This window comes from Marmota marmota, unplaced genomic scaffold (genome assembly GCF_001458135.2).
Source record: "Marmota marmota marmota unplaced genomic scaffold, marMar, whole genome shotgun sequence".
Lineage (NCBI taxonomy): Eukaryota > Metazoa > Chordata > Mammalia > Rodentia > Sciuridae > Marmota > Marmota marmota.
In genome coordinates, this window is record NW_025999927.1 from 144,003 (window position 1) to 157,902 (window position 13,900).

At 38.0% G+C, this 13,900-nt stretch overlaps 1 non-coding gene and 1 pseudogene across 1 annotated transcript; one reads left to right on the top strand and one right to left on the bottom strand.

Annotated features, from left to right (window-relative positions):
* The first annotated feature begins 4,728 nt into the window (after positions 1 to 4,728).
* On the top strand, positions 4,729 to 4,835 carry LOC125615918. Its single transcript, XR_007346523.1, has one exon. It is a non-coding gene; the product is annotated as a U6 spliceosomal RNA (small nuclear RNA).
* A 1,064-nt stretch (positions 4,836 to 5,899) lies between these two features.
* Positions 5,900 to 8,766, bottom strand: LOC107157938 (annotated as a pseudogene).
* Between the last annotated feature and the right edge of the window lie 5,134 nt (positions 8,767 to 13,900).

A 13,900-nucleotide genomic window follows, 5' to 3' on the forward strand; every position in this document is an offset into this window, starting at 1 on the left:
AATAGTTAGGGGGAGTTTTTTAATTGCTGACTTAAATTTTGTGACTTCTTAGGGAAAATATTAATGAGGAGAATGAAAGGAATACAGTTGAAGAGATTCTGCACAATCTACTTTTATATCAAAAGGAGGTGAGTTTAGAAATAGAGAAAATGAATTCCCAGGTATTTTCTCTATTCCTCTTCAAATACTTGAAAGTATGTATTTGTATGAATGCATATTTTGAAATTTCAGCATATATGTCATGCAAAGTATAAAAGAGAAGAGTTTTACTATATGTATGTATGTATTGCATATTTAATGTAATTGTGAGATCGTGTGTGCAAGCATTTGGGGAGTAGTGGTGGCATTTTCTAAATAAAATTGGAATTACCAATGAGAAGTCCTTTCCAGTGATATTGCTTATTGAATTATTTGACCTTCTATTCATCATGGAAGGTTTTCATTTCATACTCAATTGTGTAGGATTATTTGGGTGGATGGATACAATAAGCTTGGTTGGCACCTTATTTTTTTTAAGGACATGAGAGAGATAATTTGAAGCCCTTTTATTTTTTAATGTCACCACTAAGAAATTAGTTGAAATTCTAATTGGCTACCTCAAAATTGCCTTCATGTTTTTTCTTCCAGGTTTTCAAACTTCCGTCCTCAATGCGTGTGCTAGACGTTTTCATTATAATGCATTTTAGAGAACATCTTTTTGCTCTTGTCTCTTTGGGGTTCTAAGTGTGTCTTGCATGGAGATTTACAACTAATTTCTAAGGTTTAGAAAATTTTCTGCTATCATTTCATTAAAAACCTTGTGCATTCCTTTAGTTTGTGCTTAGGTGCCTTTGTCTACACCAAGCATTCTTAGATTCGTTCTCTTAATGTTATCCTGAATTTCTATAATATTCTGTGCATGGTATCTTGATGTTTTTTCTTTGTTGAAAATGTTACTTTGAACATTGTAAACTTTCTCTTCAAGGCTTGAGAATGAGTCTACTGTGTGGATTAATCTTCCTTTCCTAAGATTTCTGTTTTCTTCTTTCATAGAATCTCTCTCTTTCTCTATTATTGAAATGATATTTCTCTTTCCATATTTTTCCCTCTAGTTCATTCCTTACTTCTTATAGTTCATTGATCATTGTAAATATAAATTTTCTAAATTCTTTCTTCAACATTTTATGTCAGTGAGATCAGTTGTTGAAATTTGTGGGCTGTTTGGAGTGGCTTGCTCCCTTTTTTCTATTGTTTGTATGTCTACCCATGTGCTGGGATGATTATCCTTATAATTCCATGCAAAAGATTATTTATTGAGTTGTTTTGTATCTTAAGTTCCCTGAATAGGGCAAATACCCAGGTATTATTCTCCCATACTATGTATACATTTAGCTGTTCTCGATATGAGCACCATTTTGAGATCAGATACTATCTTGCTACTGAAATGACATCAGATCAAAGCAATCTATCAGCAAAACATGAGAGGGGGGGTGCAGCATGTAGAAGATGCCTTCCTTAGTTCCTTTCATCCAGGTATAAAATTGTAGTAATATTTTGCTCTGTACGTCCAGTACTGTCAAATCCAGCATGGGCTACCCATGCCTATTTTGGTGTGTTGGGGGGTATTGTGGTCTCTGAGGCATTTCAGACTCTTTGCTGTGTTGCTACATGTATCATGGTGGGTGCATAAGGGTCTGCTGCCCTCAGGTCACGGTACACTGGGTAGTAGCTAACATATATGGTGTTCACCTTTATAAGTCACTTTGTGGCTTTTACTAGCACAGTGTATGCCCCAGGTTCTGTGCTGGCTGCTTGGTGTTATCCTCAAGAGCTGTCTTCTGTCAGTCTGAATGAGAGTTGAGTTAACTAGTCCCTGTGGGACTTTGAAATTTGTATCCTCCTCATGCTGGTGGGGCACAGGTACTACTTTCCAGGTTGCTGTGGTTTTCTCACCAGCTTTTTTGTTGTTTTTCAGTCTAGGGGCCTTAATTGTAGCAAGAGTACCTCAGAGTATGTTATATTGCATCTTCTGGCTGCTTCTGTTGGGAACAGAAACATGGGATGCAGGAGTCATGGCTGTTACTGATGGTTGTGGAATGCTGAACACGCACTCCTCTGCACAGGTTATTCTTTCAAATGGCATAGAACTTTGTGGCTGTCTTCAAGTGTGGGACCTGTGATTGAAGACTGTTTTGTGTAGGGTCTTTGGCACAGTGGGCTCTGTCCTGTCTGATGTACAACACAGGGGTACCATCCCTGAGTCTGGGGTGGAGCATCAGTATGTCTGCTTGTGTATGAGCTCCTGTTGTTGCTGGTGGTGAGTTTGAAGCCAAGTCTCCTCTGCTGGAACTTCTGTAGAGTGGCTCAAGTTGCTTGCTGGCTTTCTGCCTCTGTGCACCTTCTCGCTGTGGGATCTCTGAGGGCTGTGGGTGTCATAGAGGCCTCTACCTTGGCTAGTGCATCCCTCCAGGGATTTTCCAGTACCATGTTTGGGGTAGATGCCAGTTGATCCTTATATACTGAGCTGCTGAAGTCTGTGGAGAGTTCTGGGTTGGGGTTAGTAATCCTTTGGTTTTACTTCTTGAGATTTATTGGTCTTTATAAGGAAATCAGTGCCTTCACCAATATGTTGGAATGTGGAACTCATATATTCTTCTAGAAGTTGCAAAGTTTCTTTGATTCACTTTAAGTTGAATTTTGTATAGGATAAAAGATCTAATTTTGTTCCTTTTTTTTGAGTGGACAAATACAGTATAATCATTACAATGGAATACTACATAATCCCACAAGTGAGCAACCACTTGATATGTCAACATCAATAAGTCTACAAGCATTACTGAGGGAAAAAAATAAAAGTTATAAAGCTATGGAGATAATAATATAAACATATATAAAGATTAAAAAATTGCATGGAAATGGAAGGAGACCCTCAGGGTTATACAAAAGTACATACAAGAGGAAGTGAGGGGAAAGGGAAAAATAATACAAGGGGGAGAAATGAATGACAGTAGAGGGGGTAGAGAGAGAAGAGGGGAGGGGGGATAGTAGAGGATAGGAAAGGCAGCAGAACACAACAGACACTAGTATGGCAATATGTAAATCAATGGATGTGTAACTGATATAATTCTGAAATCTGTATATGGGGTAAAAATGGGAGTTCATAACCCACTTGAATCAAAGTGTGAAATATGATATATCAAGAAATTTGTAATGTTTTGAACAACCAATAATTTAAAAGCGGGGAAATAATCCCACATGCATACAACAATGTACAATTTCATCAGTCCCATTCAAATTAGAAAGGATTTAATAGTATTCCAAAGTGTTCAGTTTATGTCTAGTCCTATTAACAGTCAATGCTGGTGAAGGTACAATGAAACAGTGGTATAATCTTGAATCAATTTCTCGATATCAATCTACCAACATTAAAACTGTTTCTACACTTTGGCTCAGGAACTCTAAGTTTCTATCATAAAGACTGTTCATTGCAATAAAAAAAATCGAAAGCAGCTTAATTCTAACCCAGGAAAAAGCCCTAATTACTATCTACCATGTAAAATCTTGTTTTCAATGTCGGTTTGGTAAAACAGGCAATGCTTTAAAATGTTAACAACTTAAAATACAAAATGTTCTATGTGATATAATCCTAAGTGCTCATCCATTTCTTTTCAGTCTTACCTACAGTAACAGAAACTAAGAGCTAAGGCTGTATACAAAAGAGGGAAATAATCTGGATTTATTAAAAAATATGTATTTAAAAAAAAAAGATTAAAAATTTTATCTCTAAAACATCCAAATGTATATAATTTAGAATTACATGCTTTTTATACTATATATGAAAAAACATATGTTAATATGAAAAATATATATGAAGACATAGACATAGAGGAGGTAAATTAATACAAGATTAGTAATAGTCATTAACTCTATATGGGGAAGAAGGAAATGCACTCACAGGGGGTACAAAAGGGATGTGAAAATTTTTTAAACCAGTTCAATAGAAGGTGCACAGAAGGACTCTTTTTGTTATCATTATTACTTAACTGTACATGAGATATACTCACTTCTGTATATATTAATTAGAAATGTAAAACAAAAGGAAAATGGGTGTTCACTCAAGAAAAGACATCAAATTGCTTTTCACTCAGATAAATCTACAAAAATGAGCAATAGCACAATTCACAATTCCCCAAAGGTAGAATAAGATAAATACAGTTATACTCAAAATTACTAACAATAACATGAATAATTAATGTTTGAAATGTGATACATAAAAATATTCTAAGGAAGAGTCCCTTCACCCAGTGCATATTCTGTTCTTTCCTAATTTATGGCATTAACTGAATAAATTGAGATATTAATTAAGAGAACCCATCAACTCAAATGCCTTAAAGCTGTATTTCTCAGAATATTTTGATGGGTACTTTATTGTCTTTGAAATATAACATCTTTTTGAGGTTTGATTTACACATAATAAATATTTCATATTCTAAGTACAATTCAGAGTTTTGCAAAATATATATGCCATATAACTGTCACCTCAAAACATACAACATTCTCCTCACTTCTCACAGTTTTTACCTGTTTATTTGCATCAATTCCCAGATTTCCTTTTAGTTCCAGGCCAGCCTTGCTTTTTCTTTTTACAAATATACGTTTTTCTTGTTCAAGAATGTATTAATAAGTCATAAAGTATATATGCTCTATATCTGATTTCTTTTGTTTGGAACATTTTTAAGAGTCATTGGTGTGCTCGCTTCGGCAGCACATATACTAAAATTGGAATGATACAGAGAAGATTAGCATGGCCCCTGCGCAAGGATGACACGCAAATTCGTGAAGCGTTCCATATTTTTCTGTATATGGGGTAAAAATGGGAGTTCATAACCCACTTGAATCAAAGTGTGAAATATGATATATCAAGAAATTTGTAATGTTTTGAACAACCAACAATAAAAAAATTTTTAAAAAAAAGAGTCATTGGTGTTGTTGCAGTTATCAGTGGTTAATTTCTTTTCCTTACTGTTCATAATTTGCTTATATGGATATACCAAAATTTGATTATTCTTCTATTTATGGACATTTGAGCTATTTCCAGTTTGTGTTCTTATGCAGAAAGCCACAAACATTTGTGTACCAGTTTCTGTATCCATAAATGTTTTCAAATCCCTGGGGTAAATGCCTTGGGTAGCTGCATATTTAATTGTGTGTAAGTGTCTGTATTTTAAAATGGTTACACTATTTTACATTCTCATGAGCAATAGCAGGAATCCTATTGGCTCTACATTTTTTCTATACTTGATACTGTCTTGTTAATTTTAGTCATTCTCCTTGTAATTTTAATTTTCATTTCCCTAATGATTACTAATGCAATTATATTTTCAATAGCCATTCACGTGTCTGTGATTGTCTATTCAAATCCTTTGCCTTTCTTTGTTGGGTTGTCTTATTAAAAGATATTTTTCTTGGTGTGACTCCATTGTCAGACATAGGCTACATAAGGATTGTCTCCTATTCTGGTCTTATTTTTTCTTTTCATTACATTGTGTCCCAAAGAAAGTTTTTCATTTGTTGTTTTTAGATAGACATGACAATAGAGTATATTTTGACATATTGTACATGCATGGAATACAACCAATTTGAATTAGATCCCATTCTTGTGGTTGTACATAATGTGGAGTTACACTGGCCATGTAACCATTTATGAGCAAAATAAAGTTTGTCCAATTCACTCTACTGTCTTTCCTCTTTGAAACCCCTGCCCTTCCCTTTATTTTCCATGTCTAATCTAATGAACTTCTGTTCTTTCCCTCCCTACCCTCCCTTGTTGTGGGTTAGCATCTGCATATCAGGGAGAACACTCAACCTTTGGCAAAGCATCAAGTATAAGGGGGCGGCATGTTCTGGAGGCCCAGACAGCCTAGGCCAGGTGGATTAGGGCCTGGCACTGGGTCCTGTGGGCCTGCAGCAAAGCTGTGTGATGGGTCAGTGGTTCTGATGGCAAGGCTGAGTTTAAGCAAGCTGGGTTGTGGGTGGGTGGCTGAGAGGTAATATGAAAGGTTTGAGCACAGTCATAAGAAGGCAACTTCTCACAAGCTGCAATAAGATGATCAGCTGTATTGCCCATTGTTGAGGGGCTTGGGAGTCTGGAATGAATTCTGATGTGTCCAATTAAACAAGGATACTGACTCACTTGAATTGTGTTTGTAATGTATTGAATAAATAAAATCGCTCTTCTGATGCTGCCTGGGACTCCTTTAGGCACATAATCAAGGCTAGGAGAAGAAGCTGGCATGTCAATGTTCTGTGAACTGGCACTTCCCACATTCTCTGGCTTAGGAACTAAAGAGATCACCTTCTTTTCTGGTTTCATATATAAATATGGATTCAGAATTCATGTGGAGCCTTCTGAGTCACTGAATTTGATGATTTAGATGGGTATGATGGGACAGAGGTGGTCTCCATTGCAGCTATTGTGGGCTCTGATACAAATTTTCTAAATATTTGGTCCATTAGGACCCTCTGGCTCTGTAGTAGAGCTACATTTCTTTAGTGGTCTGCGTGCATTAGACACTTTCTTTCATAATGCTTCTAAGTCAGCATCACTATGGTTTCAGTAATGGTTAGATGAGAAAGGCAATAATTTGATTAGACTGAGTGGTCAAGGAATTCTTTCATTTTAATGGTTCTCATGAACTGAAGAAATAGGTTCTGTTTCAGGTTCTGAACTGCCATGCTTACCCTGGCTGTTGGAGTAAATGTTAATATCTGGGTGCTGCTGGGAATTTAGGAAGTAGCAATCACAGGCTTGTCATATACACTTGCAAAATGTGAGCCTCTGGTATGTATCTTAGTGTACTCTGCACAACCTGCTGGAATTTTTTTCTGGAACCTGATGCTGTGTATACATGGAATACATAGATCTGGATGCCATGGTCTGAGGTTTTCTGAAGCCTGGACCAACAGCAAGCATGTTTGAATGACATGGGGGTAAAGGGCCAGACTACAGCAGCAGGTAAACTTTCTTGCTTAGACCCTGGAGAAGAGGTTTGGTCTTGGCCAACTGAAGGTATATTGCTCTCAATAGCACCCTTGGCTGCTGCCCAGCTGGTTTGGGTTTACTTCCAATGGATGTAACAGCTGTTAGCAACAGCTGAGGATTTCCATTTGGGCTTAATGTCAGAAGGTGATTGATATGCTTGTCCAAATTAAGGAAAATTAACTTGTTTTGGTTTTCTAGGGATAGGAAATTTAACCAATTTGTATTTGCAGCCTGAGCATCCCACAAGACATCTTTACTGCTCTGGGTTTTCCTGAGTGTACCAAAGGAGGGCGGGGCAGCATACTGGTCCACTGGGTCGAACATCAAGAATGGAGGCATGTTCTTCTCTTTCTCCCTCAGCAGAACTTCTCCATCATCAGGTTGGTCCAGAGAATTCCCAGTAATTTGGGGTACAGAAGAGCCTGGATTCAGGAAAAGATCTGCATTTGAAGGGCTCCAATCAGGGCCAGTTAAATGGATGTTAGAGCCTTTAGTTTGTGCCATGGACCTAGACGTCATTTTGGGCCATGTTTATATCTTTATTGGCTGCTCTGAAGTCTGCATGGCCAAGGGACCATCAGGCAGAGCTAGCTTCACTAGCAGTTCAGGCCTTGATGGCATCCTTAGAATTAGAGGACTGGATAGACAAATCTACTGCAGCCACATAGCTTAGGGCTGACACCGCTTGCTGAGGAAGATTTCTATTAGATGAAACTGGAAGATTTTCACTTTGTTGCAGTGCTGCCTTCTTTCTCCACAGTGAGTCTCGCAGCTCATTACTCACTTTCCCATGACTGCCCTTTCTGAATTGCACTTATCCAAATATTCCCTCTGTTGTTTTAGCTTGACATTCTGCTCTTGATTCAATTTGTTTCTTAACTGCCCTTCCTTGTAGAGGTGATCCAGCTCAGCCACAGCTGACTGGTTGTCTTGGTGGCCATCAGTCCTGCCATTCTTGAATATCTCTAGCTGCCTTGTAAGTTCCTCTACTTTTCACACTGCTAGAATGAGCTCCTTCTGTTTTTGTGGAATACACCATTCATCTGTTCAGTTTCCTCCACAAGTTTCCCCTTGCTTAGTCTCTTCTGTTCCACATGACCTTTAAGTACACTCACATTTTTTTTTAGCTTGGCTTCCTGATTCTCAGCTACTTCTTTTAGACTATTAAGCTTCTTGTGCTCCACAGCTTGTTGTTGTTGATACTGATATTGTTGTTTTAAAAACTTCAAGTGCTGTTGCTTTGTAGCCAGAATTTGTTGCTGGGTCTCAATCTGTTGCTGCTGGTGAGATGCCTTTTTTTTTTAATTTTGGCAAGAGTCATAGTCATTCTAGGACTATGAATGCCATTCTCCTTTCTTCCATGTTCCTCACACATTTTTACATAATTTCTCTTGGGACTTTGATCCTGAGACCTTAGTTCATTCACAATGTTCCTGCCAGGAAACGTTCATGAGTAAAGAAGAAACAAACTTCACTTCTCTGACTTCCAAGTCATTAAAGAATGCTGAACATTCTCTCATTATGAGCAACTGGACATTCAGAGACCCACCACACTTTAGCCAAACATCAGTCACTCTAGCCAGGCTCTGTGCACAGATGTACCACATCACTGCGTGTTGTCTCTGAAATAACTGGAACTTCTGTGCAGTGCTGCTCATTGTTACTATGGTACACTCTTAGAAATATCAGTATCATTTGGGATCCAAACTGCATCAAAGCAGGTGGTAAAACAGTACTCCCAAAAGAGCCAAAGCTCCCTGGGTGGACCTTTAAATACACTCACATTTTTTTAGCTTGGCTTCCTGATTCTCAGCTACTTCTTTTAGACTATTAAGCTTCTTGTGCTCCACAGCTTGTTGTTGTTGATACTGATCTTGTTGTTTTAAAAACTTCAAATGTTATTGCACACTGAGCAGGGCTGAGCAGAGGGCTAGACTGCCCGTGATGTGATGGACCTGTTGTGAGGCAGGGGGAGTGACACCTATGATGATGGGGTGCCACAGAAGCACTGGCCCATCCCCTGCTGGCCTGAGACTGGGATGTATCTCCTCCATGCTTGCAGAGGCCCAGGCTCCCTCGTCAGTTTCAAAGACAACTAACTAATGCCAGCCTGGCTTTGGAACCTGCACTGGCCCTATCCCCAATTCATCCTGCCCAAGAGGTCCAGACTGCTCTTGGGAAGGGAGGTGTGGGGCTCTACAATGCAATTTTTCACTAGTAACATTCAATCAAATGGCAAGCATATGAGAAGCATTCTCAATGATCTTTTGTTTGTACCAATGTGACCTAATGTAAGGCACCATGGATTGTGAGATGATCCAATGAGTATGAAGAATATCTCATCAATGCTGCCAATGACCGCTATGGAACATCATGAATTCTAAGTGGCATTCCAACACTGGGGATGGTCAAATGTAAGAAGATCCTCTTGTACTTATTGCAGTCCATAATCCTTTATCAAACCTATCTGCCCAGTAGGTATACTTGTGTTATTTTACTTCATGGAAATGTTATCATTGTGAAGTATAAAACATAGTGATGGCCACAGTAAAAAGGAAAGTATTGAGCTGTTGTTTTTACCTGAATTTCTACATCCTCTTCATAGAAGCTCTCATAGGCATCACTGTGTTATCCTATTAGGTAACTACTACTTCATTCCCAGTTTCTGGGTGAGGAAAGGGACACATACGACGGCTAGGCAATATCTAGTAAGTAACAGAGGTTAAAGTAAGACTCAAAGTGATGTTGTGCTAACTGTGACATCCATGTTCCTTCTTTTCTACTAGGCTGCTCTGGGCAGGGGATGTACCTCAAGGGTACCATGCTTGCCTAGCATGAGTGAGGTTCTGGCTTGCAACCCCAGCACAATGGCCTCATCCCCACTGCCAGTCCTTCCAATAGGTAATTGATATTTTCAGTAGTAAGGCCTAAGAAAGATCATAGTTTCTGCAGAAAATAATTAAACATTTATTTGGAAAAAGGAGGAAGTATGTGATATTAAACATTTGCAGTTTTAAAACTTATATTTGATTTGGACATAGTTTCTATGCTTTCCTAAAAATACTTTCATTTTCATAGGACTGCTCTGCATTATGCCTGTGCCTGTGGCCATCCAGAAGTGGTAACACTCCTGATACAGAAGAAATGACACATTAACTTCTGTAACAGTGACAACAGCACACTTCTGATTAAGGTAGATAGTAGCTGAAGATGGATTTGATTAGAATTCCTAGAACCAATGCATTTTTTTCATTCAAGTGTGGCTAGTTGGTGAAACCTGCCGCATATTAAATATGAATTCCTGGAGCTGATAGTCCCTTTCTTTGTGCAGTCCTGACACTGCACAATTCCAGGAGGAAGAATGTGCTTATTTTGCTGAAATATGGTGCAGATCCAAATGTGACGGATGCCAGGGGCAGCCCTGCTCTGCACTTCACTGTCGACAGTGAGAAAGAACATGGGCACAGCAGCAGACCTGTTGATGGACACGGCAATCATTAAAGCAAAAAACAAGGTGTATTTAGATCAACTTTATTTACAATTATTTGACTTTTATTTTTTTAACAGTGATACATTCAGGAGAATTTCAGCATTCATCCTTTTAAAGAAATACTGGAAGTTACAGGTTTCTGTAAGGCCATTAAAGTAAATATTAGTACACAGAAGAGAAATCTAGTCATCAGTTTCTTTTTTTCAAGCAATTTTTTCTTTTCAAGCAATTTTTTCTATCAATTAATTTTTCTAATTAGAATAAAACATTGCAGTACAGCACAAATGTGCTTGTGAATTAAGCATTTGTGTGTGTATAGTTGTGTGTGTGTATGTGTGTGTGTGCACATATGTGTGTGTCTGTGTAGTACTGGGAATAGAACCCAGGGATGTTCTATCACTGCCTACATTACCAGTCCTTTTAAAATTTTATTTTGATACAGAGTTTTGCTAAAATACCCAGACAGGTTTTGCAGTTGTTACCCTCACACCCAAACTGCCTCAGTATCTGATATTTCAGGAGTGTGACAATGAACCCAGCCTGGAAATAGGCTTGATTTTAAAAAATGCAAACCAAAAAAAAGGCATTTGATGAGCCAGAGGAATTTAGTTACTGTTGACATGTTCCATAAAATGGACTTATCTCTCATGGTGAGTCTCAATTAGGGAAAAGGGAAAAGGAAAGAAATATTTAGAACTATATGTAAGTACAAGGGTAAAAAAGAGACTTTTGATGTGGAAAACCATTTTCTTTCAGTTTGTGTATCAACAAATTTCTTTTCACATTGGGGAAAATAAAAATGATTGCAGTCCATAATCCTTTATCAAACCTATCTGCCCAGTAGGTATACTTGTGTTATTTTACTTCATGGAAATGTTATCATTGTCCACAAGCCATCTTTTATATTGTCTCTGGGTAAAGTAATTTAGCTTCTCTGTAGTGATTGTAATGTCCTTAACAATCACAACTTCCTTCACCCCAGTTTTACATTTTTCTGGGCAAACTGGAAATTGTTAAAATCTTTCTGCTCTGCTTTCTGATCTGATCCACAGTAAATTTGACTAAAGGTCACCAGCAATATCCATCTCACTACCTGAATGCTGTGTTGCCTTGAAATTTCCTTTGCCAGATTAATTAGTTCATCACCTTTTAATTTAACCTCATAGAATGTCTCAGGACACAGGCAAAAGATAGAGAACTTCCTATCAAGAGTGCAACATGAATGCCCTCTAGTCCTATTTCAATACAGTCCTTTTCCTCTGAAACCTTACAAGTCCAGTCTTTGCTTTTTACAATCCTATTGGCATTTTAGACTTCTGAGCTCCCACCAGAATCCTTAATTAAGCTCCACCTGCAACATCCTAAATCTTTTCCAGCTTACATCCCTAAACAATTCAAAATTCCTCCCCCCAACAAACCAGCTCCAAAGACTTCTGAATCATATAGGTTATTCATAGCAAAAACCCACTCTCAGTACCAATTTCTGATTTAGTCAGCTTTTTCACCACTGTGACCAAAGGATCTGACAAGAACAATTTTGGAGGAGGAGAAGCTTACTTGCTGCTCATGGTTTCAGAGGTCTCAGTCCAAAGTCACACAACTCAATTGCTCATTTAAAAAATTAGTAATCAATGGACTTTTATGTATTTATATGCAGTTCTGAGAATTGAGCCTAGTGCCTCAAACATGCTAGGCAAGCACTCTACCACTGAACTACAATACTTCACTTGCTCTTGGTCCAAAGTGAAGCAGAACATCATGGCCAAAACCATAGAGAAAAAAAGCTGGCAAACAAGAAGGAGAGAGAGAGAGAGCGAGCGAGCAAGCTCGTCTCCCCAGGGACAAAATATTAACCTCAAAGGAATGCCACCATTTACTCACCTTGTCCAGTTACACCCTACAGTTACCACCCAATTAATCCCTATCAGTGGATAATTAGGTTAATGCTTTCATTAGGTTGGTGCATTGATGTAGGTTAATGCTCTCAGGATCCAGTCATTACACATCTAAATTTTCTCTCATTGTCTCACATATGAGTTTTTTAAAGGACAACTCATATCTAAAAACCATAATAGCTATGGATACCATAAGAACATGAAAGGACACAGGGCAGCTATTATTTAAGCATTACATGCTACACTATGGATATCATATTAGTATTAAAGATCACAGGGAGATACTATTTTGTTTTAGATGTTATAGTGCGTATATTATATTTGGATTAGAGGCCACAGGCAGCTACTATATTAGTTTTTGATGCCATGATGTGAATATTATTTTAGTATTAGAGGCCATTATATGGACATTATATTAATATGGAAGCTGTTGTATTAGTGTTCAAGGCCACTCTATGGACACAATATTTGTATTAGAGGCCACATGTGGACACAATAGCATCAAAGGCTTCTATGGATAAAACACTAGCATTAGAGGCTGCACATGGAAACCATGTTAGCATTATCACTCCACCATAACAGTATTATGGCACTGCCATATCCAGGAAGGTGGCACATACCCTCTGGTGGTCATTAGGACCCACCACAGAATGCTTCAATTCAGTGGTGTATGGGCCCCCCCTGGCATTCCTGAGAAATGGATGTAATTCAGTACTGTATCCAGATTATTCAAGGCCATGATTTTGGGAATTCAAACTAAAATTAAACCCATTATCCTTGTTTTTTAAGAAACGGTGATTGAACAAGTTATTCAAACCATATTGAGTGAAATGAATGTAGACACAAACAGAAACTCCTACAAAAATTAACTCATAATAGTCCATAACTAAAATGTGATAAAATTTTTTTTAAAAAATCTGGAAAGAAATAAGAAAATCTATATAATCTTAGATTTAGTGATGGTGGTGTATATTTGTTTCTGGTACAAGGAATTGAATGCAGGGCCTCACACATGCTGTGCAAACTTTCTAATACTGAGCTACTTCCCCAGTCCTTGATGATGAGCTTTAACTCACAATACCAAATACCAACTGACTTAAAAAAATACCAATAACATGGACTTTATAAAATTAAATTTTTACCAAGTGCACTGTTGCATGCCAATAATCCCAATTACTCAAAAGGCTGAGGCAGGAAGATTGCAAACTTGAGGCAAGCCTAGGAAATTTTTAAAGGATGGAATATAGCTCAGTGGTAGAGCATTTGCCTAGTTTATATGAGGCCTTGGGTTCAATCCCCATCACTACACACACACACACACACACACACAATTTTTTTCCTACTCTGTAAAAGATGGCAAATAGTTATACAAAATGATGTACAGCATCCCATATCATCAGGGAATCATAAATTAAAACAATAGTGAGGTAGCATGGCATAGCTATTAGAACTGCTGAACTCCAAGAAACAGCAGTGCACCAGCAGCTGCAGGAT